Source organism: Rhinolophus sinicus, linkage group LG02 (genome assembly GCF_036562045.2).
Source record: "Rhinolophus sinicus isolate RSC01 linkage group LG02, ASM3656204v1, whole genome shotgun sequence".
NCBI classification, from domain to species: Eukaryota; Metazoa; Chordata; class Mammalia; order Chiroptera; family Rhinolophidae; genus Rhinolophus; species Rhinolophus sinicus.
The window spans coordinates 97,017,313-97,039,603 of NC_133752.1; the positions used below are offsets into that span (position 1 = coordinate 97,017,313).

At 34.8% G+C, this 22,291-nt stretch overlaps 1 protein-coding gene and 1 non-coding gene across 2 annotated transcripts in view; one reads left to right on the forward strand and one right to left on the reverse strand.

Annotated features, from left to right (window-relative positions):
- The window catches only part of GPR158 (G protein-coupled receptor 158), a 391,014-nt gene that overhangs the window by 126,218 nt on the left and 242,505 nt on the right, over positions 1–22,291 (forward strand). The window lies entirely within an intron of this gene.
- On the reverse strand, positions 9,520–9,625 carry LOC141570219 (U6 spliceosomal RNA). Its single transcript, XR_012494230.1, has one exon. It is a non-coding gene; the product is annotated as a U6 spliceosomal RNA (small nuclear RNA).

The following is a 22,291-nucleotide window of genomic DNA, read 5'->3' on the forward strand; positions in this document are numbered from 1 at the left end:
GGACCTGGGGGAATGCCAACAGCATCCCTTCCAAGCAGCCTCCTCAGTTACGTGCTCGGCTTAACTTTTCATTACATTTATTCTTACCTGTCATTATAGTATCTACGTGTGTGTGTGTGTGTCTCTCTCTTGCCTTTCCAAGGTTAAAATAAAAACTTGACGAAGACAGGAATTTTGTCTTGTTTATTGCTATATTTCTAGGGCCTAGATAAGTACTCAATACATTAAAAGTATCAAATAAAAATAATCACGACTGACACTTATTAAGTGCTTAAAACATGCCAGGTATTCATTCATTTAATTCTCATCATAATTTTGTAAGAAAGTGACTATCATTATTCCCATTTACAGATGAGAAACTGAGGCATAGGGGCTAAGTACCTTGCCCACTTAGTTTTTTAGGAACTGCTGATTCCGTAGTTCAACCCTAGGCTGTTTCCTGCCTTCCGTGGACACTCATTGAATGCTGAAGGAATAAGTCAATTGAGTTCAACTCATCAGGCGTTTTCTAGGTGTCAGCATAGTAATGGATTGGAAGTTCAGTAAAATTCATCCTTCAATGTCTTTCTGTGCCCGTGTCTGTAGCACAGGCTTAGGTAGCAAAAGACTGGCATTCTAGCTACTCTTCTCATTGCTTATGACTTTAGCCTCTATTTTTTTTTTTTTTTTTTAGTTTCAGGTGCACAAAACAAAGTAATACTTAGACGTTTATCATTTATATCCCTCACACTGTGTCAACCCGCCTCCCCCATCCACTGTCCCTCTGACATCGCACAGAGCCATTACATTTCCACTGTCTCTATTCCTAATGCTGTACTCCGCTTCTTATAAGTGTGTGTGTGTATATATATAGTTGAACTTGTAGTTGACATTCATTATTGTTCAGCTTCAGCTTCAGGTGTACAGTGCAGTGATCAGGCATCTACATCATCCCTGAGGTGGTCTCCTTAATGAGACAAGTGTCCATAGGATACAATACAAAATCTTTACAACATTGTTGATTACATTCCCCAAATTGACTTTCGTATCCCCGTGGCCATCTTGTGTATATTGACTGTGCTTTCTAATCCCCGCACCTTCCCCCTTATCCCCACCCCCCCATCTAGCAACCCTCAGTTTTTCCTCTATGTCTCCGAAACTGTTTCCGATTAGTTCATTCATTTATTCTCTTCTTTAGATTCCACATATAAGTGAGATCATATGGTATTTGTCTTTCTCTGTCTGACTTATTTCACTTAACATAATGTTCTCTAGGTCCATCCATGTTGTTGCAAATGGTAAAATTTCTTTCTTCTTTATTAGCATCTATTTTAATTAGCTCTTTATGGCTCAGTTACTTCTTTATTGTTTGATGTAGTCCATATTTTGCCAGGAGTTGAAAGAACAAGATTTTACTTCTGGATCTGACATTGCTATTTTTGTGGACCAGGACAACTTTTTCTAGCCTCAGTTTTTTTATTTGTAAAGTGAGAAGTTTGAGCCAGATGAATAAATTTATGGGTCTGAGGCATATTAGTGTTTGGTAATGGTCTTTAAGGTGTTCTATATGAATGAATTAATAGATAAGTAAATGAATGAAACAAATGGAAGTATCATTTGAGATTCCAAAGAATTGTTTTGGGCTGTTTTAACTTTTGGACCAGAAAGCCAGAAAACATAAAAGATATGGACCTAACCAGAAGCATAAGCATTTCTTACTGTTTTCAATATATGCTCTCTGTTTCAGTTGTGTCACCTGGGTATCATTTCAGAAACCAGGAAACATGCTGTTTTATCTCCTAATCCCTAATTTCCCTTCAGATTAAATCACCAAAGTTCAGAAGGAGATACAAAATTTTGGGGTGAATCTGTGTAATGACTAGGCACATACTCTATAGAAAGAAAACTAGATTTGGAAGCAAGAGACATAAATTTGAATTTCTGTTTGTGTCAGTAGCTGTGTAATAGTGTTTTGAAATCCCTTCCGATGAACTGGCACACATACTGTAAGAACAGTGATCTCAGAAGTTTTCATATAACATTTGCTGTGTTGTACACATAGACTTGGAAGCCAGTCATACAAATATATGGGTTTAAATCCCATCCCTGCCCCTTAATAGCTGAGGGCCTTGGGCAAGGCAGTTAAAATGTCTGATACTCAGGTTCCATCTCTATAAATTGAGTAAATGTGGAGATATTACAAGAATTATGCCTAGCAGAGTTGCCAATTCATGTTTATAGACACTCAGTAAATGCTAGCTAATAACCACTACCACAAAAACAGTAATTTGGATTATACTCTGTAATATTAATAGGTTACTTCTTCCTGGACACTATTCCTATAATTTGGCCATGCTTTATATTAAAGCTTAATTCTAAGGTTCCAGATATTAGACTATCTGCTTAAATTTAGCTGCTTTAATTTAAAATTCCTATTTTGTCTTATTACTGAATGTGTTTGTTTTTTTTTTTGAATGTGTTTTTTAACTTAGCAAACTTTTGACCTTGAATAGCGTTACCCAACAAAATGATTTTCAGAGCAATCTTTTAAAACAGTTTTTTTAAAAAAATTGATTTAAACTGGCACCATTATTTCATAAATAATTAATTTTGCCATCAAACTAACCAAGTGCCTTAGCTTTATTGAAAGACAATTATTTTAAATTAACATGTGAATATATATTTTAAATCTAGAATGGAGCTTCTAATTCTCTTAAGGGTACAATACACGCTTGTTATCTTAAGCAGCTTACAATACATTTTTATCCCTCTCATTAATTTTAAAAATTTTCCCTTATCAGTTCAGCCAGAATCCCGGCTTTGAATTAAAAGGTAGGTTGTCCAAATCTTTGGCTGAATCATAATCTTTGATATCCTGACCTGTGTATTTCTCAGCAGTTTTGCTTCTTTTTCTTTCTTCTTCTTTTTTTGAAAAAAAATTCTCTCAGTTACAGATCTTCTATTTTTCCCTACCTAGGCTTGAGCTCATTAAAATAAATTCTTTAGTTTGTTGTTTCCATTTTTCTGCTCTTGGAGCCCTTAATAAGGTTGCTAAGAAGATAAAATCTCCATGTTTATATTTACCCTAATCAGAAGGAGCTGTTCACTTTAAGTTTCATTCCTCTACTTAAATTTCTTTAGCTGAGCTAAGTGTAACTTGATGTATATATAGTACTTGCTTATTTTCTAGACTGTTTTGTCAGCAATGATTCGAGGTTGTAGTTAGCGTAATAGTTTAAAAGCTTTGTTTCAAATTTGTTTTGCAAAACAGCTATATCCTTCAGTTGGAGTCGTTGAACATATTTTCCACACAGATTTTTCAAATGACGAGTTTAATTTATTACATGTAGGAAGCATTCCATATCCGTTTCTATTGCTTCTGTAACAAATTACCCACATTTAGTGGTTTAAAACAACACAAATATATCATTTTACACTTCTAGAAGTCTGGCGCTGATATCACTGGACTAAAATCAGGGTGTCTGCAGGGCCGCATTCCTTTCTGGAAGCTGGATGGAAAAATCTGTTTTCTTTGCCAGCTTCTAGAGTCTGCATACATTCTTTGGCTTGTGGCCTGCTTCTTTTCTCTCCAGATAGTTGCATCTCTCTGATCTTTCTTCTATAGCCATGTCTCCCTCTGAGTCTCTTCTTCTGCCTCCCTCTTTCACTTTCAAGGACACTTGTGATTATATTGTGCCCACCTGGATAATCCAAGGTATTCGCTCTATTGTAAAGTGAACAGTTTTAGCTCTATACCAAACTATATTCATCTGCAAATATATTTCCTTTCCCATGTAAAGTAACATTCACAGGTTCTAGGGATTAGGATTTGGGCATCTTTCTGGGGAACATTATTCTGTTTACCATACATTTAAATTTTTTTTCTTTGTTCCATTTGAGTATAAATAAGGAAATTTGGCTTGGTAGAAAGTCTCACCATAACTTTCTTTCCTGACTAGATAAGAATGATTTTAATTAGGATGCAAATGTACGCTTTGGCAAGATTGAAAGTAAAAGTAGCCAATTTATCCTTTTAAATTGTTTTTATCCACTGGTAACCCTTTCTGCTTCAAAGAAAGAAAAACATGGAAGTAAAAGGAACTTCAAGAGTGTGAGAGATTGTGTGTGGGGGCGGGCGGAGGTAGGAGAAAGAGAGACAGAGACTGTACTAAACAAGGGTGGATCACACAGCAGAACTAAAACCAATTGCATTCATTTTGCTTTGTCTAAATGAGGCACAGTCAGATAGGACAGAGTAAAAAGCATCACTGATTAATTGATTGGCCTTTTCAGGTGGAGGCTGAGACTAATGTGGTTTAGTGGGATTTGAGATTATCTCATTCAGCTATTCCTTCCAATTTTCACCCATTTGTGTGCTATCAGCATAAACTTTATATGATACCTACATATGGTTATACCTTCCATTGTTAATCCTTTTAAAATATATTATGGGAAATTAGAAAAATGTATGTGTATCTATGAATTTGAGAGTTGACAAGGGGAGGAACTGTTTAGAAATAGTGTTTCCCAATAAAATATTTCAGTTAATAAAAAATGATGTCACATTCCTTAATCTCTCCATCTCTAAAACGATGACCTTTTAAGATCTTAGTTCTGGTTTAAAAGTCTGGTCCTGGCTATTTATTAGAAATGAAACAGAAAATGTCATTGTCTGGGCTCTACCTCCAGAGATATTGATTTAATTGGTGAAATTCCTCCAATTTAATTTTGATTTTGTGTTCTTTCCCCAGATAAAGATCTTCAGGCTGAAAGTTAAAGTGAATACTAGTAAAGAAAAAAAAAAAAAAGAAAAACCCAGACTGAGGGAAGAGCTCATAAGTGAACATTTATTTTCTTTGGATTACTTCTTGTTCTATTAAATCATATCTTATGTGTAGGGATTTTGAGGGATTTGTGAAAAATTGGAAAGATATTAGAAGACTGGAGGAAACGGATGTCTTGATTTTCAGAAAGGGACAATAATTGAATACTATGTATTGCAAATTGATAACCTTTGGCATTGATTTTTAAAAATGAAATTCTAGAATAGATTTTAAAAATCAACTTTATTGAGGCATAATTTCTGTACAATAAAATACATTTAAAAATTATTCGTTTATTTTTTTTCAGTTACAGTTGATATTCAATATTATTTTATATTAGTTTCAGGTATACAGCATAGTGGTTAGACATTTGTATAATTTATGCAGTGATTCCCCCGATTAGCCTAGTGGGCCCCTGGCACTCTACATAGTTTTTGCAATATTATTGACTACTTTCACTGTGCTGTATTTTATATCCCTGTGACTATTTCGTAACTACAAATTTGTATTTCTGAATCCCTTCACCTTTTTCATCCAGCTCCCTAAACCCCTCTCCCCTGGCAACCATCAGTTTGTTCTCTGGATCTGTGAGTCTTTTTTGTTTTTGTTTTTTGTTCATTTATTGTGTTCCTAGGATGACACATGTAAGTGAGATCATATGGTATTTGTCTTTCTCTGTCTGACTCATTTCTCTTAGTATAATACCCTCTTGGTCCATCCATGTCACAAATGGTAAGATTTCATTCCTTTTTATGGCCGAGGAATATTCCATCGTATATATGTGCTACCATTTCTTTATTCATTCATCTATTGATGGGCACTTAGGTTGCTTCCATAACTTGGCCATTTTAAATAGTGCTGCAGTGAACATAGAGGTGCATATATCTTTTCAAATTAGGGCTTTGGGTTTATTTGGATAAATACCCAGAAGTGGAATTGCTGGGTCATAAGCTAGTTCTATTTTTAATTATTTTAACTTTTAATTAACTGTTTTCCATAGTGGCTGTATCAATTTGCCATTCCACCAACAGTGTATGAGGGTTCCCTTTTCTCCACATCCTTGCCAACAACTGCTGTTTGTTGATTTATTGATGATAGCCATCCTGACAGGTGTGAGGTGATACATCATTGTAGTTTTAATTTGCATTTCTCTGATGATTAGTAGTGACAACTTTTCATATGTCTATTGGCCATCTATATGTACTCTTTGGGGAAATGTCTATTTAAGTCCTTTGCCCATAATTTAATTTGATTGTTTTTGTCTTTGGTGTTGGGTTGTATGATGTTTTTTGTTTTGTTTTTTTTCAAATAAACTTTCCATATTAACCCCTTATCAGATGTATCATTGGCAAATATCTTCTCCCATTCAATAGGCTGTCTTTTCATTTTGTTGATGGTTTCCTTTGCTGTGCAAAAACTTTTTAGTTTGATGTAGTCCCATTTGTTTATTTTTAGTTTTTTTCTCTTTGCCTGAGGAGATAGATCACACACACAAAAAATCACTAAAAGCAATGTCAAAGAGTTTATTGCCCACGTTTTCTTCTAGGAATTTTATGGTATCTGGTCTTACATTTAAGTCTTTAATCCATTTTGAGTTTATTCTTGCATATAGCATAAGAAGGTGGTCAAGTTTCATTTTTTTGCATGTATCTGTCCAGTTTTCCCAACACCAATTTTTGAAGAGGCTGTCTTTAAACCAGTGTATGTTCTTGCCTCCTTTGTCATAGATTGTCATTTAGGCATGGATTTGTTTATGGGCTCTATTCTGATTCATTGATCTATGTGTCTATTTTTATGTCAGTACCATGCTATTTTGATTACTATGGTCTTGTAGTGTAGTTTGATATCAGGCAGCATGATGCCTCCAATTTTGTTCTTTCTCAGATTGCTGTGGCTATTCAGTTTCTTTTGTGATTCCTTATAAATTTTAGGATTATTTGTTCTAGTTTTGTCAAAAAAATGCCATTGGTGTTTTGATAGCGATTGCATTGAATCTATAGATTACTTTGGGTAGTATGAACATTTTACCGGTGTTAATCTTCATATCCATGAGCATGGTATATGCTTTCATTTACCGTATTTGCCATGTATAATGCACACATTTTTGCCCAAATTTGTGAGGGAAAAATAAGGATGCACATTATACATGGGTAGTACTAATTCCATATCTATATAAATGTTTTTAATTCTTTTATTTATGCTTATGAGTTAAAAGTATAACTCTAGAAATCATAATACCCTGGAATATGATAATCAGTTTTTTTGAATTTATGACAAACTTGCAACAATATAGAGTTCATGGCCTTTTATGATATATAAATATTGTAAATTTTTTACCGGTACATAAAAATTCTTGTACCCTGCATCTGTTCTTGTGTTTTCTAATTATTTGTTACATAAAATTTCTTGTACCATAATATGTTAAAAACTAAATGCTAAAATTCTTTTACAATACAAAAAAATTACTTAAATGTAAACAAGTAAAATTTTGAATTAAAATATTAAAATGAAAGATTTTTCCCCCTGAAAGTTTGGGCCAAAAATGTGGGTGTGCATTGTATATGGGAGCATATTATACACTGCAAAATATATGGTATTTATATCTTCTTCAATTACTTTCTTCAGTGTCTCATAGTTTTCTGAGTCTTTTACTTCCTTCGTTCAATTTATTCCTAAGTATTTTATTTTTTTCGATGTAATTGTAAATGGGATTATTGTCTTAATTTCTCTTTCTGATAGTTCATTATTGGTGTATAAAAATGCAACTGATTTCTGAATATTAATTTTGTATCCTGCTACTTTACTAAATTCCTCAGTTCTAATAGGTTTTTGGTGGAATCTCTTATGTTCTCTCTCTATATATAGTATCATGTAATCTGCAAATTATGACAGTTTTACTTCTTCCTTTTTCATTTGGATGCCTTTTATTTCTTTTTCTTGTCTGATTACTGTGTCTAGGACTTCCAGTATTATGTAGAATAAAAGTGATGAAAGTGGGCATCCTTGTCTTGTTCCTGATTTTAAGGAGGACTTTTTAGTTTTTCCCTGTTGAATATAATGTTAGCTGTGGGTTTGTCATATATGGCCTTTGTTATGTTGAGATATGTTGCCTCTGTTCCCACTTTGCTGAGAGCTTTTACCATAAATGGATGCTGGATTTTTTCAAATGCTTTCTCTGCATCTATTGATATGATCATGTGATTTTAATCATTAATTTTGATTATGTGGTATATCACATTAATTGATTTGTGGATATTGAACCAGCCTTGCATCTCAGAAATGAATCCCACTTGATTGTGGAGTATGTATGATCTTTTTAATGTATTGCTATATTTGATTTGGGAATATTTTTTGAGGATTTTTGCATCTATGTTCATTAGGTATATTGGTCTATAGTTGTCTTTTTTTCTTGTAATGTCTTTGTCTGGTTTTGGAATCAGGGTAATTGTGGCCTGGTAAAATGAGGTTGGGAGCCTTCCCTCTTCTTGAATTTATTGGAATAGTTTGAGGAGAATTAGTGTTAAATTTTTTTTTTTTTTTTTGAATGCTTGGTAAAATTCACCTGTGAAGCAATCTGGTCCAGGACTTTTGTTTGTTGATTGCTGATTCTATTTTATTAGTACTAATTGGTCAGTCCAGATTTTCTGTTTCTTCTTGATTCAGTCTTGGAAGATCGTATGCTTCTTGGAATTTTTCCATTTCTTCCAGATTGCCCAATTTGTTGGCATATAATTGCTCATAGTATTTTCTAAAAAAATTTATTTTGTATTTCACTGGTGTCTGTTGTCATTTCTCCTCTTTCATTTCTGATTTTATTTAGGTCCTCTCTCTCTTTTTCTTGATGAGTCTGGCTAAAGATTTATCAATTTTATTTATCTTTTCAAAGAACCAGCTCTTGGCCTCATTGATCTTTTTTTATTGTATTTTAGACCCTATTTCATTTATGTCTGTTATGATCTTTATTATTTCCTTCCACCTACTCATTTTAGGTTTGTTTACTCTTCTTTTTCTAGTTCCTTTAAGTGTAAGATTGGATTGTTTATTTGAGATTTTCTTGTTTCTTGATGTAAGCCTGTATATTGCTCTGAAATTCCCCCTTAGGACTGTTGAGCTATGTTCATAGAATTTGGATTGTTGTGTTTCCTTTTCACTTGTCTTTAGGTATCTTTTGATTTTTTCCTTGATCTCATTGTTGGCCCATTAATTATTTAGTAACATGTTATTTAGCCTCCATGTGTTTGTGTGTTGTTCAGTTTTTTCCTTGTAATTGATTTCTAGTTTCATTCCATAGTGGTCGGAGAAAATACTTGATATTATTTCAGTCTTCTTAAATTTATTGAGCTATCTTAATGTGGTCTATCTTGGAAAATGTTCCATATGCATTTGAAAAGAATGTGTATTCTGCTTTAGGGTGAAATGCTCTAAAAATATCAATTAAATCCATCTAGTGTAGTTTGTCATTTAAGGCTAGTGTTTCCTTTTCGATTTTTGTTTTTCAAATGAAAAAAGACACATGATTTTTTTTTATTCAAGGAGTACATTATTTATATTTTTACCATGAATACATTTCTTTAATTTAAATTTAAATAAATTTAAATCTGATTGTTTATCCTGATTTTGTCCTATATCTACATATTGAATCAGTAGAAACATGAGAATTTCTCTAACAAAGGGAGTTATAAATTGAAAATACAGGTCTTTTTCAGTTGCTAGTCTATGAAAAATGGAACACTTCACTAATTTGTTGTCATCCTTGCACAGGGGCCATGCTAATCTTCTCTGTGTCGTTCCAACTTTAGTATATGTGCTACTGAAACAAGCACATCCTTGTTGATTTCCTATCTGGAAGATTTTTCCATTAGTGTCACTGGAGTGTTAAAGTCCTCTACTATGATTGTGTTACTTTCAATCTCTTCCTACTATGATTGTATTACTTTTGATCTCTCCCTTTATGTCAATCAATATTTTCTTCATATATTTAGGTGCTTCTATGTGGGGTGCATACATGTTTACAACTGTTATATCCTCTTCTTGGATTGATCCTTTTATCATTATGTAATGTCCCTCTTTGTGCCTTATTATAGCTTCTTTATAGTCTCAGAGCACACCGAGTCCAGCTGCTGCCCTCCTGGAACCAGCGTACCTCTGAGAGTTGTCCAAGAAAGAGTGCAATGCAGGCAGGGGTGGCTGCTCACTGAGAAAGTGCCTCAGGTGTTTCATGAGTTGTCTGGGGCAGCATCCAGGGAGTCACTAGGATGGAGCGAGCATAGTTTACCAGGCCAGTGCAGGTTCATATGTGGTCATTTGGGGGAGGGTTCAACACAGGAAAGATGGTGCCTGCTTACTGGCTGCACAGGAACAAAATTCTGCACAGGGAAAATTGTGACTGTCCCTCTCGTTCTTGTCCTGAAGCCACATAACTCAGTATCTCCCTGTATATTTCTGATGCCTCCTGAGTCACTGTCCCTAGCCATAGCCCAGGGTAAGTGCCTGAGAGTGAGTTTGTGCGTGGGCCCTTTATGAGGACATCTGGATTTCCCGCAGCTTTATGCTCCACTTAGACTGTCAGAATCCCCTCTGTTTTTCTCAGACAGATGTTGTGGGGGCTTCTCATGCCATCACCAGTACTCTAGGCTGGGTAGCTGGGTGTGGGGCTGGGGTCTCTCACTCCAGGAAGGAGCCCTGTGGCGGAGATATCCCTCCTAACTCTCAACTGCCACATGAAGTTTTGGGACCGGCCTGTTTCTCATTTCTCCCCCTCCTACCAGTCATATTGTGGCTTCTTCTTTACATCTTTAGTTATAAAACATCTGTTCAGGTAGCTTTAGGTGGTTCTCCAGGTTGATTGTTCTCTAGCTTATGGTTGATGTGGAACACAGTTTGGGCTTTGTGGCAAAGCTGCTCAAAGCAGGAGCTCAGGTTGGTCATCTTCTCTTGCCCCTCACAAGTGATGTCTGTCTGGTCTGGATCAATCTAGGGCTTCATTTGTCTTCTCTCTTCCCCTCACATGGCTAATGCCAGCAATGCAACCCTGGAGTGCAGGAGCAGTGAGCCTGATGCAGTGACATTGACGCACAGAAGAATCGGGCCATCCCACCTTCCAGCCATCCAGTAAAATAGATTTTAAGATCATGTACTTTTGATAATAATATATACCTGCATAAGCACCACCCAAGTGAAGATGTATAGAATTTTTGTCTGTCAAGAAAATCTTCTGGTATTCCTTTGCAATCAAATCCTCCCACCCCTTGTGCCAGGTAATTACTGATCTGATTTTGTCACTATAGATATTTGTTCTAGAATGTCATATAAATGGAATCATATAGTACATGCTCTTTTGTGTCTGGGCTTTTTGTTAAGTGTAATGTCTGTAAGATTGGTCTATTTGTCACATCTACCAGTAATTTCTTCCTTTTCATTGCTGAGTTGTATTCCGTTGGAAAGCCCAAGATATTTGCTTAATCACTAATTGGGCAGGATTCAACATTGAAATTCTGTTTCCCCTGTGAATCTTGTTGGAAGCTTGCTTTTGGGCTTTGCTAAGTGGGGTCTAGAATACATCTTATTCTTAGGGGTCAGCAATTTTTTTCCTTAAGTATCCAGATAGTAAATATTTGGGGATTTTTGAGCTACATATGGTCTCTGTCACATATTCCCCTTATTTTTTTTTAACCAAACCTTACATATGTTTAAAAAGTTCTTAGCTCACTAGGCATATAAAAACAGGCTGCAAGTAGGATATGGTTTTCAGGCTGTAGTTTGTCAGTTCCTGCCTTGGGTCAGTGCCAGACAATAGAAATTTCTGTGATGATATTTGCAGCTGAGCTGTCTATTATGGTAGCCACTGGGCACATGTGGTTATTGAGAACAGAACTCTAACATGAATTTGAAAAACTATTTGTGAACAACTTCAAGAAAAAACATAAGAGAGACAGAGACTATATTAAACAAGGGTGATACATTCAAAGATGATACCAAAATAAGTACTGCAAAAATTATACAGGCTATTATATTTCTTTGATTCAGTTTCTGGTCTGCTAGATGAATAAAATGCAGCAATCCTAATACATGACATTTGGGAAAGCCTTTCATAATAGCCTCATGTCAAAATGGAGAAATTAGATTTAATTAAGGACAGTTAAAGATTCTTAATTGGTAATTGGTTGTAGCAATCAGATCAAAGCTTTGGTACTGTGAATACCAATTCATGATGTGCTATTAGTTGCTGTGCTATCCAATAAGCAAGCACTAGCCACATGTAGCTATATAAATGTAAATGTAAATTAATTAAAGTTAAATTAATTTCTGTTCCTCAGCTGCAATAGCCACATTTCAAATGCTCAATAACTACATGTGGCTTGTGGCTGCCACATTGGATAACAAAGATTTGGAACATTTCTATTATCATAGAGAGCTTCATTGGACAGCACTGCCAGAGAGAGGTCTCTAGAAGGCACCAGAAAGCACTCTGTCCTTAATTATGTTCTCCAGCATTTTTACCATCACTTAGACAAAGATTACACAGATAAAGAGAATGTGATTATATAATTTATAGATTTATAGACAAAGCTGGGAAGGAAAATAAATATAAAATGACTGAATCAGCTTCCCAAAAGATTTTGACAGCATCTTTGGAGTAATAGTATCTCAAACTGTTAATTAATTAATACATAGTGTATGAAAAATCTGTTTCTTGGCTGAAAAAAGTAACTAATTCTTTGTGAGTCAAAATGCATCTCAGCTTATTAAAGGCTCTGAGAAATCCTAGATTAAGTCAATATGTTTGATTTTCTTTATTAACCTAGAGAGATGTATTAGACCTAAAAAGATAAAGTTTAACAAGTATAAAAGGAAAACCCTGCCTTTTAGGTATTTATATTATTTGTTGGAAATACAGGAATAGTGAGATCTAGCCTGGAAGCTGCCTGTGTGTAAAGGGCTTGGGGATTTTAGCCAATTACAGACTCAGTAGAGTCAGTAATGTAATTCCCTCCTCTCCTGGCAAGAAGCTATTTTGGTTTAGGCTACACCCATACCTGTGTAGTGCCTATACCTGAAGAGGTAACACTGTTATTTAATTCAGTTGTGAGTGCTTTGTTGGCCCTTCCTAAGCAGCTTCATGTTCATTCCTTATGGTGGAGTTTCTCAGGAATTTTCATGAAAAGAAAGGGCATGGCAAAAAAAAGTGAACAATCACTGTGTGACAGAGAGAGCTTACACATGGAAATATTTGGCTTAAAATCTCAAATTCACAATTTGTTAAAGTTATTTACCATAGCAAGTGTCCCAACCCTCTAGGTCTCAGTTTCCTTAACTAAACAATACTAGATACTGTTTTATAGTATTATCCTCAGGGATAACTGTACTCAAGAGTACAGAAAGAAAGGGTTATGTGAGATAAATATTTCTTTTTATACAAAACTGGGGTAACCAGGTGGGAAACTTGAAGAGGTGTAAGGTGTTTCACCTCTTGCCTAACACAGTGTTTCAGGTTGCCGGCTCCAGGAGAAGAAGGCCAAGTTCATCTACCACTCTTACCATCTGTATGACCTTGAACATGCTACTTAAGTGCTCTGGGCCTGTTTTCACGTGTGTGAAAGAGGAATGAAGTAGAATGTGCCTCATAGGGCTGTTGTGGGCTAACATAGTTATCTCACGCGTGGCAGTTGGACAGAGCCTAGTCCAAACAGCTAGTGCCTAACGGAGGTTTTAGCTGTTATTTCACAGTTAAGCTGAAGCCTAGCCTTACTCTTGGCTCACTCTCGTGTCCTCCACTTATTGATATTCCTTCTATACTAATTTCTTTCAACCAAAAAAATACATACCTCTTCTCTAAAGCTAGAAAAAGATTTCTTGTTAACAAAAATTGTTGACTTAAAATAATAGCCCTCTATGTTTACCATGTGGGTAACACTATTATCATAAGTTATCTAGAGAAAAAAATAGGTCTAGTCTCTAATTGGAAAGTTTGTAGTAACATCTAAAAGGAAGGGAGGCAGGGAGGCAGGTGGGAATAGCTCTTTCCCTGCCGCCGGGGTGTAGCGGGAAGGCTGAGACTTGGGTACATTCAGGATTCGGCTCCACTGCCATCGCCGAGGGACGCCTGGCTGCGGGAGGTGGAATGGACATTAATACTGCTTTACAAGAGGTGCCGAAGATGGCCTCGCAGGTGGAACTCGGGAAGCTGCCAAAGCCCTAGACAAGCGCAAGCCCATCTTTGTGTGCTTGCATCCTTCTGAAAGCATTTTAATGAAGCACAGTTTCAAAATAATCATCCTGTACAGTACTTTGTTGCCTCCTTGACCCTATCTCCCTGTAGAACTTGGTCAGGTCAACTCAGAGAGAGGGAACTGGTTAACAGAAATCAGTTTATTATAGTTCAGAAGCAGTGTGATAGTAAATCTATCCCACTTTGGTGGAATATGTTATCTCTTTCCCCAAAGAGTGCTTTCCCTTAAACCTAGCACTGCACATTTAGATCATGAACATTCAATAGTTCATTCACCAACCATTTGTTAAGTCATTACTATGTGCTAAGTGTTAGGGATACTAACAAGAGTAAGATCAAATCACTATTTTCAGGGAACTCAAAGTGTAGATGGGGGCAATACATAGGCCAACAGATAATTACAGTAGTTATAAGATAAAATGATCACGCGGAGATACACGTGAGGCCAAGTTTATATGTGGATTTTTATAATTTTCTGAATTATATGAATAAATTGCAGTTGTCTCACACTTTTACCCTTAAATACTTCAGTGTTTATTTCCTAAGAACAAGGGCCATCTGTTATATTACACTCATCAAAATTAGGAAATTAAAATTAATACAATGCTATTATCTAATCTCAACACTTTACATTTTACCAATTGTCCCAATACTGTCTTTCATAGCTTAAAATAATTTTCTGGGCCAGGATCCAAACCAACATTTAAGTATCATGCCTCTTTAGTTTCTCGTTTGGAACAGTTTCTCATTCTGTTTTCTCTGTCATGACTTGGACAGTTTTGAAGCGTATAGTCCAGTTGATTTGTAGAATGTTTCTCAATTTGGGTTTATCTGATACATCCTCACAATTAGATTAAAGTAATGCATTATTATCAAGAATGTAAGAATTTATGTGTTTTCAGTGCATCGTAACAGAAGGTATAAAATATCTGTTTGTCCCCTTATTGTTGATGTTAATTTTGTAGCCTTGATTACACCTAGTGCCTGCTAATTTTTGCCAGTGTAGTTTCTACTTTTTCCTCTGTTATTTGTGGAGAGATACTTTGAGATTGTATAGGTATTCCATTGGAATTCTACTGTAATGGATATCTACTATAAAGAACTTCTGCTTTTTCCCATCAATTAAATAATTCACTTATGTAAGTAAGTATGGATTCATGGTTTTTGTTTTATACAATCTGTTATAATCTGTTATGGGCTGAATTGTATCCCTGACAATTCATATGTAGATGTACTACCCCCAGTACTTCAGGATATGACTGTATTTGGAGTAGAGTCTTTAAAGTGGTGATTAAGTTAAAATGAGTCATCCAATATGACTGGTGTCTTTATAAGAAGAAGAGATTAGGACACAGACGTGCGTAAGGGAAGGCTACAGGAAGATGTAAGGGAGAGATGGCCATCTACAAGCCAAGGACAAAGGTGTCAGAAGAAATCAACCCTCCTGACACCTTGATCTCAGACTTCTAGCCTTCAGAATTGTGAGAAGATAAGTTTCTGTTGTTTAGGTCACCCAGTCGATAGTATTTTGGCAACCCTAGAAAACCAATATTAACCATTGCTATGATTATATATTTTGGTGCTCAAATTATTTTATATTTGGCCAGTAGGAGTCCCTTGAATCTGCCTCCTGTGTCCTTTTGAGCTGTCCCCACTATTCACTATTCCAGGAGCATTTTCTTATTTTCTGGCACAAGATGTTCCAGTCTCATCTATCTTGCACTTTCTCTACATTTGCCTCACGGTAGAATCAGCCATTTCTTCATGGAGCCCTGATTCCTTTTAGTGGAGAATGCTCTTTAGAAAAGGAGATCTTGAAATCATGTGTGTTCATTGCTACTAGGATGGTATCCATTCTAGAATCTCTCAGAAAATCTGTTTGTGCTTTCCTCTTCCCATCCCCTTCCTCCCTGCGGTGTGTCTTCAACATGCACACATACATACCATGAGCCCAGATTTTCACCTCTACTTCCAAATAACACCACAGGATCCATTTTGGTCTTCTCACTCTTCACATTTGTAACTCTCTTCTCCAACAAAGGAAACCTCTCACTCCTCATCCTCAATCCTCTAATACACCAAAAGCAGTTATGTAACCACTAATCTATCCACTGTGATAAATAGACCTACTAACTAAAGTTCAGTATTTGTTAATAGTTCTTCTTGTCTTTAACCTGAAGATATATAGTTCAAATATTGTGGTTATGTTATTTATTTAAAAATCTGTTCGTATTTAATTTTAGCATTTTGGTCCCCATTTTTATTGGTATTTTTGTTTTTTGAATGCTAACATAATAATATGTTACAAAAGTAAAAAAAATACAAAAAAGAATTCTGAGAAAAGGGTAATTCCTACTCTATCCCTTAAAACCCTTTTCCACCCTCTTTCACTCATTTCTGTAGATAACTAATTTCACTAGTTTGCTTGGTTTATTCATCATTTGTTTCTTTTTACACAAATGAGTATGTGCTCTCTCTCTCTCTCTCTCCCCCTTCCTTTCCCTCTGTCTCTCCCTCTCTCCCTCTCTCCTTTATATTCACCCTTTTTTTCTTACCCCAAAGATCCCACACTTTCCATGCTCTTCTCTATTTTGATTTTTCACTTAACAATATATTCTGAAAATAATTCCATATTAGTTTGTAGAGTTCTTCACACTTTCCCACAGCTGCATAGTGCTCCATTATGTAGATGTTCCATAGTTTATTTAATTATATTTGTTTTAGCTTTTATTTCTTTATTTTTTAAAACTTTTATTTATTTAAGTGTGTTTTTCCAGGACCCATGAGCTCCAAGTCAAGTAGTTGTTTCAATCTAGTTGTGGAGGGTGCAGCTCACAGCAGCACATGTGGGGATCGAACCGGCAACCTTGTTGTTAAGAGCACAGCTCTAACCAATTGAGCTAACCTACCACCCCTGTTTTAGCTTTTATATTGTTTCTAATATGTTAAGTTTTCTTGCAGTTTTCTAATAGATAACCATATAATATAAATATAAAATAAATATATAAATATAAAATATATAAACATGAAATAAATATATTTAAGTAAATATTTATTTATTTATTATTAGAGATATATCTTCAGGAAATATCCCCAAAAGTCATATTACTGCATCAAAAGGTAAACATATATTATTTTGTTAGATATTGTGAAATCCCGTCCAGATGGGCTGTGCCATTTTGTTTTCCCACAGCCTCACTAACATAATGTGTTGTCAAGCTTTTAAATTTTGGCCAATATGATAGATGAGAAATATCTCAGCCCAGTATTTTTATGTGTATTTCTTTTATTTGTAGTGAAGGTAAATATCTTTTCAAATGGTTATGGACTATATTTTAATTACCTATTCATGTTTTCCAGACTTTTAAATTTTGGTCATTTTCCCCTTTGACTTAATTTTTTTTCACTATAAAGTATATATAACATAAATTTTACCATTTTAGTCATTTTTAAATATGCAGTTCAGTGGTATTAAGTACATTCATATTTTTGTGCAACTGTTAGCACCATCCATCTCCAGAACTCTTTATTTTGTAGAACTGAAACTTGATACCCACTAAACAATAATTCCCCATTCTCCCTCTCCTGGCAACCATTCTACCTTCTGATTTTGACTACTTTGGGTGCCTCATATAAGTGGAATCACACAGTATTTGTTTTTTTGTGACTGGTTTATTTCAGTTAGTGTAAAGTCCTCAAGGTTTATCCATGTCCGTATCACATGTTAGAATTTCCTTCATTTTCAGGCTGAATCATATTACATTGTATGTGTCGATGGACACAGGTTGCTTCTATGTTTTAGCTATTGTAAGTAGTACTTACATGGGTGTGCAAATTTCTCTTCAGGGCCCTGCTTTCAATTCTTTTGGATATGTGGCCAGAAGTAGAATTGTTGGATCATATGGTAGATGCATTTTTTAATTTTTTGAGAATGCTATACTGTTTTTCACAGAGGCTCTATGATTTTACATTCCTACCAACAGTACACAAGGGTTCCAATTTTGCCACATCCTTGCCAACACGTCTTTCCTTTCCTTTCCTTTCCTTTCCTTTCCTTTCCTTTCCTTTCCTTTCCTTTCCTTTCCTTTCCTTTCCTTTCCTTTCCTTTCCTTTCCTTTCCTTTCCTTTCCTTTCCTTTCCTTTTTCCTTTCTTCCTTCCTTCCCTTCCTCCTTTCCTCCCTTCCTTTGATAGTAGCTACCCTAATGTACCAGGGTGAGGTGGTAGCTCATTGTGGTTTTGATTTTCATTTCTCTAATGATTAGAGATGTTAAACATCTTTTCATGTTCTTCTTGGCAATTTGTGTATCTTCTTTGGAGAAATATCCATTCAAGTCCTTTGCCCATTTTTGAATCTGGTTGTTTTTGTTGTTGAGTTTTAGAGAAGTCCTATATATTCTGGATATTAATCCCTAATCAGATATATGATTTATAAATATATTCTCCAATTCTATGAGTTGCCTCTTATTCTGGTCATAGTTTCTGTTGATATCCAAAAGTTTTCAATTTTCATGAAGTCCATTTATTTTTCTTTTGTTGCCTGTACCTTTGGTGTCATATTCAAGAAACCTGTCAAATCTAATGTTGTGAAGCTTTTGCTCTTTGTTTTCTTCTAACAGTTTTATAGTTTTAATTCTTAAGTTTTTAGGTCTTTGATCCATTTACTTTTTATATGGTATTAGGTAAGGGTCTAACTTCACTCTTTTGCATGTGGATATCTAGTTTTACCAGCAGAGTTTGTTGAAAAGACTGTGTTTTCCCCGCCGAGGTGTCTTGGCACCCTCATGAAAATCATTTGACCATATACATCAGGGTTTATTTTTGGGCTCCCTGTTCTATTCCATTGACCTATATGTCGGTTTTTATGCCATCTTTTGATTACCATAGCTTTGCAGTAGGTTTTTAAATCAGGAACTGTGATCCCTCCAGTTTTGTTCTTCTTTTTCAAAATTGTTTTATGTATTTGTGGTCCCTTGAGATTCCATATCAATTTTTGGGTGGGTTTTTCTGTTTCTGCAAAAGACATCATTGGGATTTTGATAGACATTGCACTGAATCTGTAGATCACTTTAGATAATATTAACATTTTGACAATATTAACTCTTCCAGTCTATGAACATGGAATATCTTTCCACTTATTTATATTTTCTTAAATACTTTAAAGCAATGTTTTATAGTTTTTATTGTTCTACCTTTAAGGTTTTAAGAATCCTTTACTTATGAGGGATATTAGTGTTTTATCTGTGAGCAATGTTATAAATCTGTTCATCCAGTTACATAGTGTTTTGACTTTGCTTGTTGTATTTTTGCCATGCAAAATTTTGTAGTGAAATTTCTCTTTTGTTCATACTTTGGGATTTTGAGTCATAGTTAGAAAGTCTCTGCTACAACAAGTTAATACTAGAATTTACCGGGGGCTGGCCTGGTGGCTCAGGTGGTTGGAGCTCCATGCTCCTAATGCTGAAGGCTGCCAGAGCGATTCCCACATGATCCAGTGCCAGATGGCTCAGTTGGTTGGAGCGCGGGCTCTCAACCACAAGGTTGCCAGTTTGACTCACCAAGGAATGGTGGGCAGTGCCCTCTGCAACTAACAATGGCAGCTGGACATGGAGCTGAGCTGCACCCTCCACAACTAAGATTGAAAGGACAACAACTTGACTCAGAATAAGTCCTGGAAGTATACACCATTTCCCAATAAAGTCCTGTTCCCCTTCCCCAAATAAAAAAACAAAACAAACAAACAAGAAAACTAGAATTTACCAATATTTTTTTCTAGAGCTTGTGTGGTTTTATTTTTATGTTGGATCTCTAATATACACGTAATTGTGTATGCTATGGGATATTGATCTGATTTCATCTTTCTCCAAATGTCTATCTAGTTGTTTCAGTGCCATTTATTAATACATCTCTTTTTTTAGTTCAGATTTAGTAATCTGAGATGTCACTTTAATTTACTAAAATTCCATGTATGGTTTACTTCTATTCTATTTCCCAATCTGTTTATTCATACATCAGTACAACACTGTTTGAATAATAGAGAATTAAAAAATTTTAATAGTTAAGTAGCTAGTTTCCTATTATACTTGTGGATTTTATTTTTCAGTTTTTCTTAATTTTGCATACATGCTTATTTTTCCACATTAACTTTGTAGCTCTATAAAGAAACGATTTTGGTATCTTCATAGGAATTGTTTTAATTTATAAATTAACTTGAGGAGACATGGCATCTTTTTGATGTTGAACCATCCTATCCAAGAACAAGGGACATCTTCCCATTTGTTCAAGACTATTTTTGTGTCTTTCAGAGGTGTTTTAAAGTTTTTCTCACATAGGTTTTGCATTTTTGTTAACTTTACTTGAAGTATTTTGTTTTCTGCTTTGCTATTTTAAATGCTTTTATTTTACCATTAAATCTAGTCTACCATGTTATTGCTTGTGTATATAAAATATATTGATTCCTATATGTTAATTTTCTGTTCTGATACTTTATTGAATTACATTGTTGCTTAAGGTCATTTTATCATTGATGCTCTGTGGTTTTTCAGAAACTCTGCAACTAGAGATAGTTTTATTTCTTTCCATGTTCCCATGCTATAATTCAGCAGTTCTCAAATCTTCTGGTCTCAGGACCCCTTTATACTCTTAAATATTTTTGAGTACCCTCAGGAATTTTGGTTGTGAGTTATATCTATTAAAATTTACCTAATGAGCATTAAGACTCAGAAAATTACACCTATTTATTAATTCATTTTAAAGTAACATGGTAAGTCCATTGCATGCTGGCATTGATATTTTTAATGAATGAATTACTTTTATTAACTTAGTGACAAGATTGACATTGTTGTGCATTTTTATAGATCTCTTTGACATCTGGCTTAATAGAAAAGAGGTGAGTATATCTGTTTCTGCAATATTTTCAATCTATTGCAATATTTTTTCTGGTTGAACTATGTAAAGATTATCTAGCTGTATAGAGATATGCAGTTGGAAAACAAAGGAATATTTTCATGACATTTTCAGAGAATTGTAGATGTTCTCCTTATAGTCCAAAACTTGAACTGTGGTAACTTCTTAATGTTTTTTATAATGTGGAATCTGAAACCAATTCAATGTATTTTTTATACTATGTTAATGAAAACCCATTAGTGTATCTTGCAGTTTGAAAAGGTCTTTTACCCATGAATAAGTTTGTTACATGTGTATTGGAAACATTGTTTCACTGTGTTATTTAAATATTTAAAATTTTAACACATTTCATTAGAAAATATTAAAAAATCACATTTGTTAAAATTATTACTGATCTCATCAGAAAAGGGTTTAATTATTGGGAAGCTGTCAAGCTCATGGTGGTAGATGTACAATTTCAAAAACTTGATTTTTCTCCTTGAAGTTTGCTTTGTGCCTTCTCTAGAAAATGTCTGCCAGATATTCAATCTCAATAACTATAATTTATCTGTCAATTTTTCTTTTATGGAAAATGGTGTTCCATAAAATAAGTGCTAACTCAGCTCACAACTGAAACAGTTATACAAATTATTTGCATTAAAACAAGCATTATAGTTCGGTGTCTTTTATGCTTACTTCCCCTTTCATCACAGTGAGTATTAAAAAGAACAGCACTCAAGGACTGAGATTTAATAATATTAATAATTACTGCTTACGGGCATTCTTGAGTGAAATTTTTTTCTTGTAGTGCCTGACAGTGACGTATACAATAGATATTAGTAAAGTCTGATGATGTTACCTTGATTTTAATCCCCATGCTATTGCACCATCAGTGAAAGTATCAATACGGTAGCAACAACAAGTAACATATTAGTGTTATTGGAAGAACAATCTTGACATTTCAAATCCCTTGAGATCTGGATTTTATCAGACCTTTCTCCAACTTGTCACATTATTATATGAACTTTCCTTTGTAATTTGTTAATATAGTGAACTACATTGATTAATTTTTCAAATGTTAAACCAACCTTGCATCCCACTTGATCTGGATGTATTAGTCTCTTTATGTATTGTTAGATCTGATTTGATAAAATTTTCATTAGAATTTGTACATATACATTATGAAAGATACTGGTCTGTAGTATTCATTTTTTATTTTTGTTATTTCATGTGTTATGTGTATATTCATGAAGGGTATTGGCTTGTAGTTTCTTTTCTTGTTATTTCAGACTTTGATTCAGAGTAATGTTAACCTTAGAGGGGTGTGAAAAATAGTCCCTCCTCTTTAATTTTGTGCAAGAGTTTGTGTAGAATTGA